At 39.4% G+C, this 13,728-nt stretch overlaps 1 long non-coding RNA gene across 3 annotated transcripts in view; it reads right to left on the bottom strand.

Annotated features, from left to right (window-relative positions):
- LOC106570624 (uncharacterized) overlaps positions 1 to 13,728 on the bottom strand; it is a 56,212-nt gene that overhangs the window by 36,407 nt on the left and 6,077 nt on the right. The window contains exons 2-8 of one of the 3 annotated variants that reach the window (XR_006763504.2): positions 9,943 to 10,018; positions 8,882 to 8,996; positions 8,694 to 8,783; positions 7,638 to 7,769; positions 7,427 to 7,534; positions 6,786 to 6,848; positions 5,754 to 6,534 (exon numbers count right to left, since the gene is read on the bottom strand). This is a non-coding gene — a long non-coding RNA (uncharacterized LOC106570624). Of the gene's footprint in view, positions 1 to 5,753; positions 6,535 to 6,570; positions 7,535 to 7,637; positions 7,770 to 8,693; positions 8,784 to 8,881; positions 8,997 to 9,919; positions 10,019 to 13,728 lie in introns of those variants that run through there. The other 2 variants (XR_014393100.1, XR_014393101.1) reach the window with 2 other exon arrangements.

Genomic DNA, 13,728 nt, shown 5'->3' with positions numbered 1-13,728 from the left:
ACTAACCACGAATCTAAACGGCCATACCTGGAAACAGTCCTGGAGGACTGCTTAGCTTGTCATGCGCTAATTGATTTGGGTGCGACAATATCACTCATCTCTCAAACATTGTTTGATGATCTCAAAAGGGCTTTGAAGCCAACTAAACGTTGGTTAAAAGTGGAACGATGCGACAATAAACTTCGAGGGGTCACTCAGACTACCTCACCTTTCACATTGAGAGTCATGCTGAAACTACAATTTCCAGGACGTATCGCTCGTTCACCCTGTGTATGTTACCAGCCTCGAAACTGTACCCCTGCTACTTGGAGCAGACTTGATGGATCGGTTACTCCCATTGATGGATTGGAAAACCAACCAGGTATGGTCACAGGCCACAGTGCCTTCTCCACTGAACACACTGTCTCCCCCTAATGCTAGCTGCAACGCAGTCATTCACGAGGGGTATCTGTCGAAAGCACCCCTTGGGAAAAAGACGTTTAGAAACCTCTTGGTACAAAATCCGATCCACGGAGAGAGTACGATATCTCGACACATTCCATCAGCCAACCTGATTGACCATTCTTTTCATGATTTCGAGCCAGCTGTCTCTGTGAATGAGCAACTTCCCTCCTCCTTGCAGTCATGCAATACGGTAGTTGAGATGAACTTCTCTTTCCCTTTGGACACTTCCGCAAGCACTGCGGCCGTCCCAGCAAGAAAAACATTGATGCGCAGAGTATACTCTGCTTCCGATGATACACCTTCCGCTTTGTTGGGGACTGTCACCCCTTACAATGACACTAATGGCGTCAGTCCAGCAACTGACCCGATGACTCCCACTGGTGAAACACTTTGCGATATCACAGACCGATATCCTCGTCTCAGTTCGCAGGTACTGAAGAGGTTGCCACACGCGGACGCGGTGGTGACTGACATGCCTCGACAGCCACTGAACGTTTTGAAGCACAAACACCAGGAGATTTGGTTGAAAGGTTACAGCCATTCTCATAACAACGCGGCCGCTGACAACTCGTACATAGGGTCCGACCTTTTCATTTGCGCATCGGACACCAACACCACCCGCTGGTGGGGGGGTCCCGAGGCACAAAGGGGGGGAATAGTAGCCCAGACCCATGATGAGCTTCATCGAGGCCGGTGGGGGGGGTCAAGACTACGGACAACACCGTACGAGGCCGCCAGAGCATAAATCAAATCTAGTTGTAAACTCTCCTATGAGAACAGTGAGGAGCAGACAGGCCCCTAGACGGGGATTATCTTAGAAGACATCTAAGATAGTACTGAGGTGTACCACACTGGTCGTAAAGGAAGTCCAGTGGACTTGTCCACCTCCAAAACTAATGGCATCAATAATCATTCTTTGCCATGCGTAGGTTCAACTACAATACAACTAGTAAAATGCTCCAATCATGTGTTCCGGTAGATAATATTTCCGAATAAATCGGTAGGATAACTGGTCCCCTTGAGTACCAGTACCAATACTAGCAACAGTCAGTCCAGCTACAATCAGTAAGAAGGTTAGAGACTTAACCAATCAAATTACCATTGACAACAGCGACATAGGAGTCACTCAGAGTGCAACACGTGGAGGGGAATCTCCAGTGCACTCTTCCAATGGTTAAGACACATGTCACTAATAAATAGGATCCTCCATTCAGGAGGAAAATTATTAGAAGTCATGAACCATGATCACACCACGTATGACTGGTCCAATACTTAAAGAGTACTTCCGTCGTGAGGTTAGCTCCTCCGTGGATAACATAGCTATGAAATAGGCTTCATACCTATCGCCACTACAATAGTGGAAGACAGTGACTTGTAGAAAAACTACTACAGACTCCCTTGACACCAATTCTGACTGACCTCCAGGCATTGACCTGAAAATTACCTGACTACGTCAGACTCATTCTGAACAAGTTGTAATCTGCCCGGATACTTGGTTTTCTTCCCTTGACATGCGCGCTTGTGTAAGCATAAGCGCACATGCACAACGGAACATCCAATTAGGATTTATGCTAGGACCACTTAAGGGCCCAAGCAATATACCAGCCTTAGTAAAGTTGAACATTTACTTCTAGGCCTTTGACTCTACAGCACTCACCAGTTTTCTTCCCAGAAGTCCATAGGTCATCCCTGTAGACTGCCCAAAACTAATGCATTACAGCTGTAGACTTATCATATAGTTAAACTTAGGATAGCGCCTAAGCAACACACTAAGTAGGAAAAACCCTAGATATGGCATTAGAGACAATGCCATGATAATCATTTTGCCAGAACATTGGACGTATATAGAATACAGTCCAATTAGATGATTTTTCTTGTGTGAGAACTATATTTTGTATAATTTTTGTTTATGCTTTCATTCCTTTTCGGTTCAGTTCCTTTGACACTTAGGAAGTGATAGAGCCTTAACCTGTTGGGGCTAGGGGGCAGTATTTGCACGGCTGGATAAAAAAATGTACCCGATTTAATCTGGTTACTAATCCTACCCAGTAACTAGAATATGCATATACTTATTATATATGGATAGAAAACACTCTAAAGTTTCTAAAACTGTTTGAATGGTGTCTGTGAGTATAACAGAACTCATTTGGCAGGCAAAACCCTGAGACATTTTCTGACAGGAAGTGGATACCTGATGTGTTGTATTACCTTTAAACCTATGCCATTGAAAAACACAGGGGCTGAGGAATATTTTGGCACTTCCTATTGCTTCCACTAGATGTCACCAGCCTTTACAAAGTGTTTTGAGTCTTCTGGAGGGAGATCTGACCGAACAAGAGCCATGGAACGATGATGGCCCATTAGACACCTGGCGCGCGAGTTCATGTTGGGTACCCTCGTTCCAATACGTTATAAAAGAGAATGCATTCGTCCACCTTGAATATTATTCATGTTCTGGTTAAAAAAGGCCCTAATGATTTATGCTATACAACGTTTGACATGTTTGAATGAACGTAAATATATTTTTTCCCCTCGTTCATGACGAGAAGTCCGGCTGGCTTAGATCATGTGCTAACAAGACGGAGATTTTTGGACATAAATGATGAGCTTTTTTGAACAAAACTACATTCGTTATGGACCTGTGATACCTGGAAGTGACATCTGATGAAGAGAATCAAAGGTAATGGATTATTTACATAGTATTTTCGATTTTAGATCTCCCCAACATGACGGCTAGTCTGTATCGCAACGCGTATTTTTCTGGGCGCAGTGCTCAGATTATTGCAAAGTGTGATTTCCCAGTAAGGTTATTTTTAAATCTGGCAAGTTGATTGCGTTCAAGAGATGTAAATCTATAATTCTTTAAATGACAATATAATATTTTACCAATGTTTTCTAATTTTAATTATTTAATTTGTGGTGCTGACTTGACTGCCGGTTATTGGAGGGAAACGATTTCCTCAACATCAATGCCATAGTAAAACGCTCTTTTTGGATATAAATATGAACTTGATAGAACTAAAAATTCATGCATTGTCTAACATAATGTCCTAGGAGTGTCATCTGATGGAGATTGTAAAAGGTTAGTGCATCATTTTAGCTGGTTTTATGGTTTTGGTGACCCTGTCTTTGAATTGACAAAACATTACACACAACTCTTGTAAATGTACTGTCCTAACATACTCTAAATTTATGCTTTCGCCGTAAAACCTTTTTGAAATCGTAAAACGTGGTTAGATTAAGGAGATGTTTATCTTTCAAAGGGTGTAAAATAGTTGTATGTTTGAAAAATTTGAATTTTGACATTTATTTGGATTCAAATTTGCCGCTCTTGAAATGCACCTGCTGTTGATGGAGTGCACCACGGGTGGGACGCTTGCGTCCCACCTAGCCCATAGAGGTTAAACAAAGTCCCCATACAACCATCACTTAGTGCCACAACGCCGCTCATTGGGGAATGAATGTAATTATATATAGTTCATGAGTGTGTGTGCGTTGTTAACATCTACCTAAGTTACTGCCCAGATCTTCCAGTCTGGACGACGGGTCCGCAACGGTGACCCCAAATCCGGCCACCCACAGCCTATCCTTGTGGCGGCATGCCCGCTGTCAGAGAGACTACCAAGGTAAACCACCAGAGGGGGGGACCGTAACGGCGACCACCAACCAGGACATCCCCTGGCCCTTCCTGGGGTACTTTACAGCTTCCAGGGAACCTACCAAGGTACACCACTAGAGGAGACCGCAACGGCGATCACCAACCGGACATCAACTGCCCATCCTTGTGGTGGACGGCTCCGCTTTCAGAGAGCCTACCAAGTTCAACTACCAGAGAGGACTGCAACGATGATCTACCAATGGGACATCACGTGGTCATGATTTTATGTTGATTTGTAACTTGCAGGATAAACAAGATCCAAACCACCAGGGGTGGTATGTCATGACGTTGGCCTCTTTTGGTACAGGGAGGACAGTTGACCCCCTCCCCTTTTGCACCATCTCCCAACCTACCTTCCCCCACCCATTCCCTGTGTGAAGGAGTGGTAAAATTCCAGGAGAGTCTCTGGCCACATGGCCCATAGAGAGACACAGGAAATTCTTCCAACGCACAGAATTGGGGAGCCAAGCGACATTTGTGTTCTGGAGAAGGTGTGGAAGATTGGTGAAGAATCCAGCTATGAACTGGTCCGCTTGGTACAATTTTGTGATACTCAGAAGAGACAATATAGCCATATTACCATAAAACTGTTTATATAATAGCCTCAGCTTGAGACTTGCATCATAATGGTTGTATAGAATGTATTAATAAGGATAAAGCTTTTGTAATACATTGAGATGCTATGTACTGATGTTAATGTGATAGAATTGTATTTCTGTAACCAAGTCTAACTCAGTCATAGGCACGCCCCCAGGGACACATACAGGACCAGGCGTCATTTGACAAGCTGTTCTATGGGCACTATAAAACACTCCCTGATTTACATTTCTTTAGACCAGGCCTCCACTCCATGGCCAATAGGTTTTACCATCCAATTCCTCTACTGAAAGTGAACTACACCACATGGTTAACTTTTAGACTATCGAGACCGACAGAATAAGAACAAGTCTTTGATATTAATTATTAGTCTGCAGCTAAGTAAATTATATCATCGAACGCGAAGACCAACGAAACATCCATTCTATGACCACATTAATGAATGTCGCTCTGAAAGATCCATTCTAACCGAGAGAGAGAGAGAGAGAGACAAAACTCTCCACAGAACGACGTTCCAACAAAGAACGACGACACATGAGCGTAAATATATATTGATTGCAATTGTTCCCGAATGAGCGAGCCTTCAATTGTCAATTGTTAATATTAATGAACTCTGTGTACCTTCTCAGCTGACCGTTTATGACCCATTGTCTAACAGACCTGCCATGCCTGTTAGCCATTAGGGCACATTACTATACCAATCCTTTGTGACAATAATTACTGTTTGTATGTTTTCTGTTAATTACTTAGTGTAGTAAATAAATGATTTTAAGACAATTGATGTATGGATGATTTTAGTAAAGACTGGGTTCGTGCAGATACAACAATTTACGACGTTTGGAATGAGACTGGACTCGAGGTAAAATACACCATTTAAACCAGAAGATAATCGGCCTATACTATAATAGAATATAATATTATAATACAGGAAAGTTATATTAGGAAAATTATAACTTTGTTATCTGAATATTGTCCTTGGTGCCCCGATCTCCTAGTTAATTACAATTAAACGATTAATCAGTTTAATTGCGTGATAATAATTACAGGGAGTTAATTGATAAACCTGTCTTCAGTTTAATCGTACCCCAAAGACACGACACATCATATAAAACAGAACGCAGGTATTAACGAGAAAATACTAAAACATACAAACAATATCAATGAAGTAATAAAAAAATAAACAATTCTAGTGCCATTGTAATCACTCTGAAAAAATCTATAATGATTCAGGAAAATGTTATTCTTGTTGTTATTCACTGGGGTTAATGTTTTAATAAGATAGTTAAATTCAATCAGAAAAATTTGTAATTTTGGTATAGAATTTTTGTCTGTGTATAAACTATTTGGCAACAAGAATACAAAAATTCACAATCATTTCAATGGTCTTGTTATCATTGCAATAGGAACATATATCTTTCATGTCAAAAACATGGGTCGTGTTCATAATGGTAAATAAGTATTTTGCAAAGTTTTCCCAGAATTCTGACACAAATTTACATTAAAGAACAAGTGGGACAGATTCTCACCTTCTTTTTCACAGAAAACACAGATATCATCAATAGCCACAAATGTGGATATCATATAAATGGATATGTCATGTAAAATTTAAAATTTTAAATTGTTTGGTATACAATATTTGTATGGCCTTGACAATGTCAGGATTAAGCATGTTCCAGAAACATTATGTAATATATTCTAATATGAATTAATTCTAGAATTGTGTCTGTTATTAATGATAAACCTTTAAACTCCACTCTTCCTCCCATCTCTCTATTTTTCAGCTCCAGATGACAAAACCCACACAGTCCAGGGGTTGCAGGTCTGCCGACTTCCTTCTGGTCACACATTGTATTCAGAGAAATATCCAATAAACCAAAGACATTGCTTTTACTGTGATTGTACTTTACTACAGATATTTTCCTCAAATAAAATAAACAAGTTATTACAATTTATTTACATTGGGTCTAATGTGTGTGTGAGAGGGAGGCATGTGAAGGGTTAAAGTTGATTTGGGGGTCTTCTAAAGACCCCCACCATTGATTATGTTGTTATTCATTTGCTGACGTGCCATTGTACTTATACTCACTGTATAGCTGAATATTGAGGCCTCTCTGTGTGTAGCTCTCTGCCAAAACCCGCAGCCCTGCGTCTGTGAGAAGAGGTGAGAAAAGGGACTGTGGATGACAGCGAGACACAGAGAGACACAGAGAGACAGCTTCTGTTTTTCTCTGAAACAAGGGCAGATTTACATACTGCTGAGACCGGTTCTCAGAAACCTTGTGTTAAGAATAACTTGTTCTTTTAGCTGCACATACAGGGTTTGACACCATAAGGGGTGATCTATATAAGATCCTGTCTTTCTTTTGTTCGGGGCAGAACTCAGGAGAGACATCAGTTGTATGTTGATCTTTGACTTCTGTCTACGGCTGTATTCTAATATCTTCATTTTATATATTCACATTTGAAGTTTTCCTTATTTGTAAATAACGGAGCCCAGAAAAGTGGAACCAACACATGTTTTCAACTCAGAAAAAAGCACACAGAATTTCCTCAAACTGTAAACATTAAGCCATAGTCTTTTACAATATTATCAATCACCCTTTGATTTGATAGATATGGAGAGTAATTATGTAGATATTAAGAATGGATATGAAGGAGTAGATCTCTCCAATCCTCAAATAAAATGCAGCAAAACATTAAATAAACAAGTAATTACAATGTGTTTACATTGTGGATAATGTGTGTGTGTGTTTTATTTTTCCTTGTCAGCCACCCATCTCTGCTTTGTCAGTCTTGATAGGCCCAGTGTCTTCTGGGTGAGGCTGTCAGGCAGATCTGAAAGAGAGACACACAAAGTGACAGTAAGTATACAGGTGAACAACATGTCTGTGTACATCTGTTGGTGTGACTGAGCATATGCAATAGAATTCTGAATGACCTGTATCCATCTGGGTCTCCTCAACAGTTCCTCCCTTCACGGCCAGTGTAGTAGGAACTGGTGCAGCCGGTAAATGAAAGACCACAGCAGAGGACTGCTGAGACTGCAGCTGAACTGCTGGGGCTGGCAGATCTAAAAGAGAGAGGCACAATTTTCTGAACTGACAATAATCACAAACTAAACAGACTGAATGAGTGTAAGGCCTAGATCCAATCAGATCAAGTGTTAACCGGTGATATCTGACACCACATAGCTGATGTTTTGGCCGTGTCAGAGGTGTAACTGTGTTGGATCTGTCCAATCAGTGAGCAGCAGCTCTTGATCAAAGTCACAAAACTACAGCCGTCCTACTCACGTTACAAGTTCAGAAGGAGAAAGTGTAGGTCATATAGAAATAATGACGGTCACATTCTAAATCATGAAACTAAATCATGAGGATTTCTATCAGCCTAATGGAGGTGTAGATTACATCTCACATTCTAAATCATGAGGATTTCTATCAGCCTAATGGAGGTGTAGATTACATCTCACATTCTAAATCATGAGGATTTCTATCAGCCTAATGGAGGTGTAGATTACATCTCACATTCTAAATCATGAGGATTTCTATCAGCCTAATGGAGGTGCAGATTACATCTCACATTCTAAATCATGAGGATTTCTATCAGCCTAATGGAGGTGTAGATTACATCTCACATTCTAAATCATGAGGATTTCTATCAGCCTAATGGAGGTGTAGATTACATCTCACATTCTAAATCATGAGGATTTCTATCAGCCTAATGGAGGTGCAGATTACATCTCACATTCCAGTGTTGAAACTTCTAAACTGGGCTGCATGAGATTTCTGTTAATGTGAATCCGTGCAGCCAATGGCAACGTCCCCTTTAGGTATAATGTCAGGAGCAGCTTGTGGATTTGACATCTCTAACACAGTTCCACCTCAGACACCACCAAAACAACCTCTATGTGGATGTCGGCTGAAGAGGAAGTGATTGAATAGAGCCCCAAGTGAGGGAGAGGGTGCATGTGTGTATACATGGATGTGATAATGACCTGTATCAGCTGTCGTGGCCGGTGTAGCAGGTGCAGGGGCAGACGACTGCAGCTGTGAAGACTGTGGTTGAGCTAATAGTGCTGTCAGATCTAAGAGAGAGAGGAACAATTTTCAAAAGTTAAAATAATTATATAACAAAACAGAGTGAGTGATTGAGTGAGTGTGTAAACGTGTGTTTGATAATTACCTGGACCACATCACAATGCTTCAGGTGTAGAAGCCTCTGGAAGTTCCAGCATGCCACTCCAGGCCTGGAACAGCTTGGTGGAAAGACCTGTCACCCACTGAGCAGGTGGGCAGATCTGAAAAATAGGCACAATATCATTTTAATGACAAAGCCTTGACTACACACCAACCTAAACAGAACAGACTATGGGAGGAGCACAGTACTACATAGAGCCATGACTACATGGAACTCTATTCCACATCAAGTAACTCACGTATTGTACTTGCCCTTGCAATCTGATGTGTGTGTTCTGTGTTATTATGACTCAGAAGTCTCAACCTGACCACATCCTTGTAGTCGGCCAATCAGTGATTAGCTTGGGAAAAATGGCTATCAACAGTGTCCAGTAAAAAGGAGATCAAAGGACATGTATTACTGAATGACATGAGATCTAGGACCCTGCCTCAGGACTACCTGGCCTGACGACTCCTGTCTGTCCCTGTCTCCAGTCCACCTGGTCGTGCTGCTGATCCAGTCTCTGCTGTTTCTGTCTGCAGCTATGGAACCCTGACCTGCTCAAGGCTCACCAGAGGTACTACCTTGTCCCAGACCCGCTGTTTGATCCTGTCTCTCTCTACCGGACCTACTGTCTCAACCTCTAAACGCTCAGCTATGAAGAGCCAACTGGCATTTACTCCTGAGGTGCTGAACTATTGCACCCTCTATAAACCTCTATTATTTGACACTGCTGGTCATCTGTCTAAATGGCTGTAGTCTTTTATCATCTCCACCAGCACAGCCAGAAGACTGGCCACCCCTCAGAGCCTGGTTCCTCTCTAGGTTTCTTCCTAGGTTCCTGCCTTTCTAGGGAGACTTTCCTAGCCACTGTGCTTCTACGTCTGCATTGCTTGCTCTTTGGGGTTATAGGCTGGGTATCTGTATAAGCTCTTTGTGACAACTGCTGATGTAAAAGGGGCTTTATAAAATACATGTGATAGATTGTTTGTATATGCTTCTATTCATGTCAGTAACTCTAAATATGACATTGAGTTGTCTTACATTTCCTCAATAGGAAGTTGTACCTTCAGCTAACACTTTTTCCTGGTCTTTCCTGCTGGGGACAGGGGGCTTCAGGGTTGTGATTGGACGGCCTGAAACCTGGAATATTAACAATAATTAGTCTACACATTTATAAATGAATGAAATTCAATATGGGTTCGCTGTGCATCTCATCTGATTGACAATTGCTGATGATATACTGTATCTGTCTATTTTCTGTTGAAAATCTGCCACCAAACCACATAATTCTATCTAGTGAGAGAGTACAAAACCATTAGCTTATTTTACCAAGTCAAAAATAACATGATTTAGTCAAGGGACCCAACAAATAACAACGACGCTAGTTAACTGCACCCCATATCAACCAACTACTAGCTGGTCACAAGGCTACGTTGTTATCATTTAGTAATGTTGTACTGTAGTCTACTGCAATTAGTATGTAATAATGTTTATCCAGTGTATCTATGTATTTAATTAGTCTGTTATAATGTTTATCCAGTGTATCTATGTATTTAATTAGTCTGTTATAATGATTATCCAGTGTATCTATGTATTTCATTCAAGTCTGTTATAATGTTTATCCAGTGTATCTATGTATTTAATTAGTCTGTAATAATGTTTATCCAGTGTATCTATGTATTTAATTAGTCTGTTATAATGTTTATCCAGTGTATCTATGTATTTAATTAGTCTGTTATAATGTTTATCCAGTGTATCTATATATTTAATTAAAGTCTGTTATAATGTTTATCCAGTGTATCTATGTATTGAATTAGTCTGTTATAATGTTTATCCAGTGAATCTATGTATTGAATTAGTCTGTTATAATGTTTATCCAGTGTATCTATGTATTTAATTAAAGTCTGTTATAATGTTTATCCAGTGTATCTATGTATTTAATTAAAGTCTGTTATAATGTTTATCCAGTGTATCTATATATTTAATTAGTCTGTAATAATGTTTATCCAGTGTATCTATGTATTTAATTAGTCTGTAATAATGTTTATCCAGTGTATCTATGTATTTAATTAGTCTGTTATAATGTTTATCCAGTGTATCTATGTATTTAATTAGTCTGTTATAATGTTTATCCAGTGTATCTATATATTTAATTAAAGTCTGTTATAATGTTTATCCAGTGTATCTATGTATTTAATTAGTCTGTTATAATGTTTATCCAGTGTATCTATGTATTTAATTAGTCTGTTATAATGTTTATCCAGTGAATCTATGTATTTAATTAAAGTCTGTTATAATGTTTATCCAGTGAATCTATATATTTAATTAAAGTCTGTAATAATGTTTATCCAGTGTATCTATGTATTTAATTAGTCTGTTATAATGTTTATCCAGTGTAACTATGTATTTAATTAGTCTGTTATAATGTTTATCCAGTGTATCTATGTATTTAATTAAAGTCTGTTATAATGTTTATCCAGTGTATCTATGTATTTAACTAAAGTCACATGATGTACTGATGAGACCTGCTCCCTCTGCTAGAACACTTCCCCTTTGTCTACATGACTGACTCATGGTTCTGGACTCACAGCCAAATGCTGTTTCTCCATATCCTGTTATTTAGCAGTAGACTGAACTAAGCTGTGAGAGATGAACAGGACAAATGGTTGTGGTTCTTTTGAGAAACAGTGTTGAGACATTGAGCACTGAGAAATGGTGTGACATTTCTCAACAAGACCTCACCACATAATTCTATCTAGTGAGAGTGTACACAACCATTAGCTTATTTTACCAAGTCAAAAATAACATAATTTTGTCAAGGGACCCAACGAATAACAACGACGCTAGTTAACTGCACCCCATATCAACCAACTACTATCTGGTCACAAGGCTACGTTGTTATCATTTAGTAATGTTGTACTGTAGTCTACTGCACCATATCAACCAACTACTATCTGGTCACAAGGCTACGTTGTTATCATTTAGTAATGTTGTACTGTAACCTACTGCACCCCATATCAACCAACTACTATCTGGTCACAAGGCTACGTTGTTATCATTTAGTAATGTTGTACTGTAACCTACTGCACCATATCAACCAACTACTAGCTGGTCACAAGGCTACGTTGTTATCATTTAGTAATGTTGTACTGTAACCTACTGCACCATATCAACCAACTACTATCTGGTCACAAGGCTACGTTGTTATCATTTAGTAATGTTGTACTGTAACCTACTGCACCATATCAACCAACTACTATCTGGTCACAAGGCTACATTGTTATCATTTAGTAATGTTGTACTGTAGTCTACTGCACCATATCAACCAACTACTATCTGGTCACAAGGCTACGTTGTTATCATTTAGTAATGTTGTACTGTAACCTACTGCACCATATCAACCAACTACTAGCTGGTCACAAGGCTACGTTGTTATCATTTAGTAATGTTGTACTGTAACCTACTGCACCATATCAACCAACTACTAGCTGGTCACAAGGCTACATTGTTAGAAAGCCGGATCAGCTAAGAATACCTAAGAGTGAATTAAACTATTTTGAAAACGCAATTAATGGAATTAACTGGAATGATCTCTTGTCCTATACAGACGTGGAAGCTGATAGTGAGGTTTTTCTATCTTTCCACAATCCAGACTACAATAAATGGTTTCCTAAAGAAAATCAAATCCAAACCTGGCCAAAACAGCACTCTTCCTTGGCTAAATGGAGAAATTTGGAAATTGATGAAAGAACGAGATTATGCTCTAAAAACAGCCCTAAAATCCAAATTAGAGCATGACAGACGTAGGTTTACCATGTTGAGAAATAAGGTGACGAAAGAAATCAGACAGGCCAAGGCAAACTTTTTTATTAACATAATTGGTGAGGCAAAGGGAAATTCTAAATTGATCTGGGAGAATCTAAAAAAGTTAACAGGGAAAGACCATAGTAATAATGCAAAAAGACTAGAAATCATGGTGAATAACAATCTAACACAGGATGCTGTCGAAATAGCAATAGCCTTCAATTTCTACTTTATTGACTCTGTCAAAGTACTGTCGTGTCTTTGGGGGTACCATTAAACGGAAGATATGTTTATCAATTAGCTCCCTGTAATTATTATCACGCGATTAAACTGATTAATCGTTTAATTGTAATTAACTAGGAGGTCGGGGCACCAAGGAGAATATTCAGATTACAAAGCTATAATTTTCCTAATATAACTTTCCTGTACTATAATATTATATTCTATTATAGTATAGGTCGATTATCTTCTAAGTTTAAAATGGTGTATTTACCTCGTTCAGTCTCATTCCAAAACGTCGTAAATTGTTGTATCTGCACGAACCCAGTCTTTACTAAAATCATCCATACATCTATTGTCTTAAAATCATTTATTTACTACACTAAGTAATTAACAGAAAAACATACAAACAGTAATTATTGTCACAAAGGATTGGTATCGGAATTTGCCCTTGTGGGCTAAGCAGTCAGGTCGGCCTGTTGAACAATGGGTCATAAAAGGTCGGCTGAGAAGTTACACAGGGTGATTTAATATTAACAATTGAAGGCTCACTCATTCGGGAACAATTGCAATCAATATATATTTACGCTCAGTGTGTCGTCGTTCTTTGTTGGAGAGTTCGGTTCTGTTGGAGAGTTTTGTCCGCGTTCTCTCTCTCTCTCTCTCGGTTAGAATGGAAGTGTCAGAGCGACATTCATTAATGTCGTCATAGAATGGTGGTTTCGTTGGTCTTCGCGTTCGATGATATAATTTACTTAGCTGCAGACTAATAATTAATATCAAAGACTTGTTCTTATTCTGTCGATATCAATCGTCTAAAAGTTAAC

This window comes from Salmo salar, chromosome 08 (assembly GCF_965601325.2).
Source record: "Salmo salar chromosome 08, fSalSal1, whole genome shotgun sequence".
In the NCBI taxonomy this organism is placed as follows: Eukaryota; Metazoa; Chordata; class Actinopteri; order Salmoniformes; family Salmonidae; genus Salmo; species Salmo salar.
The sequence above is the reverse complement of the archived record's forward strand: the minus strand, read 5'-3'. Positions and strand labels throughout refer to the sequence as shown.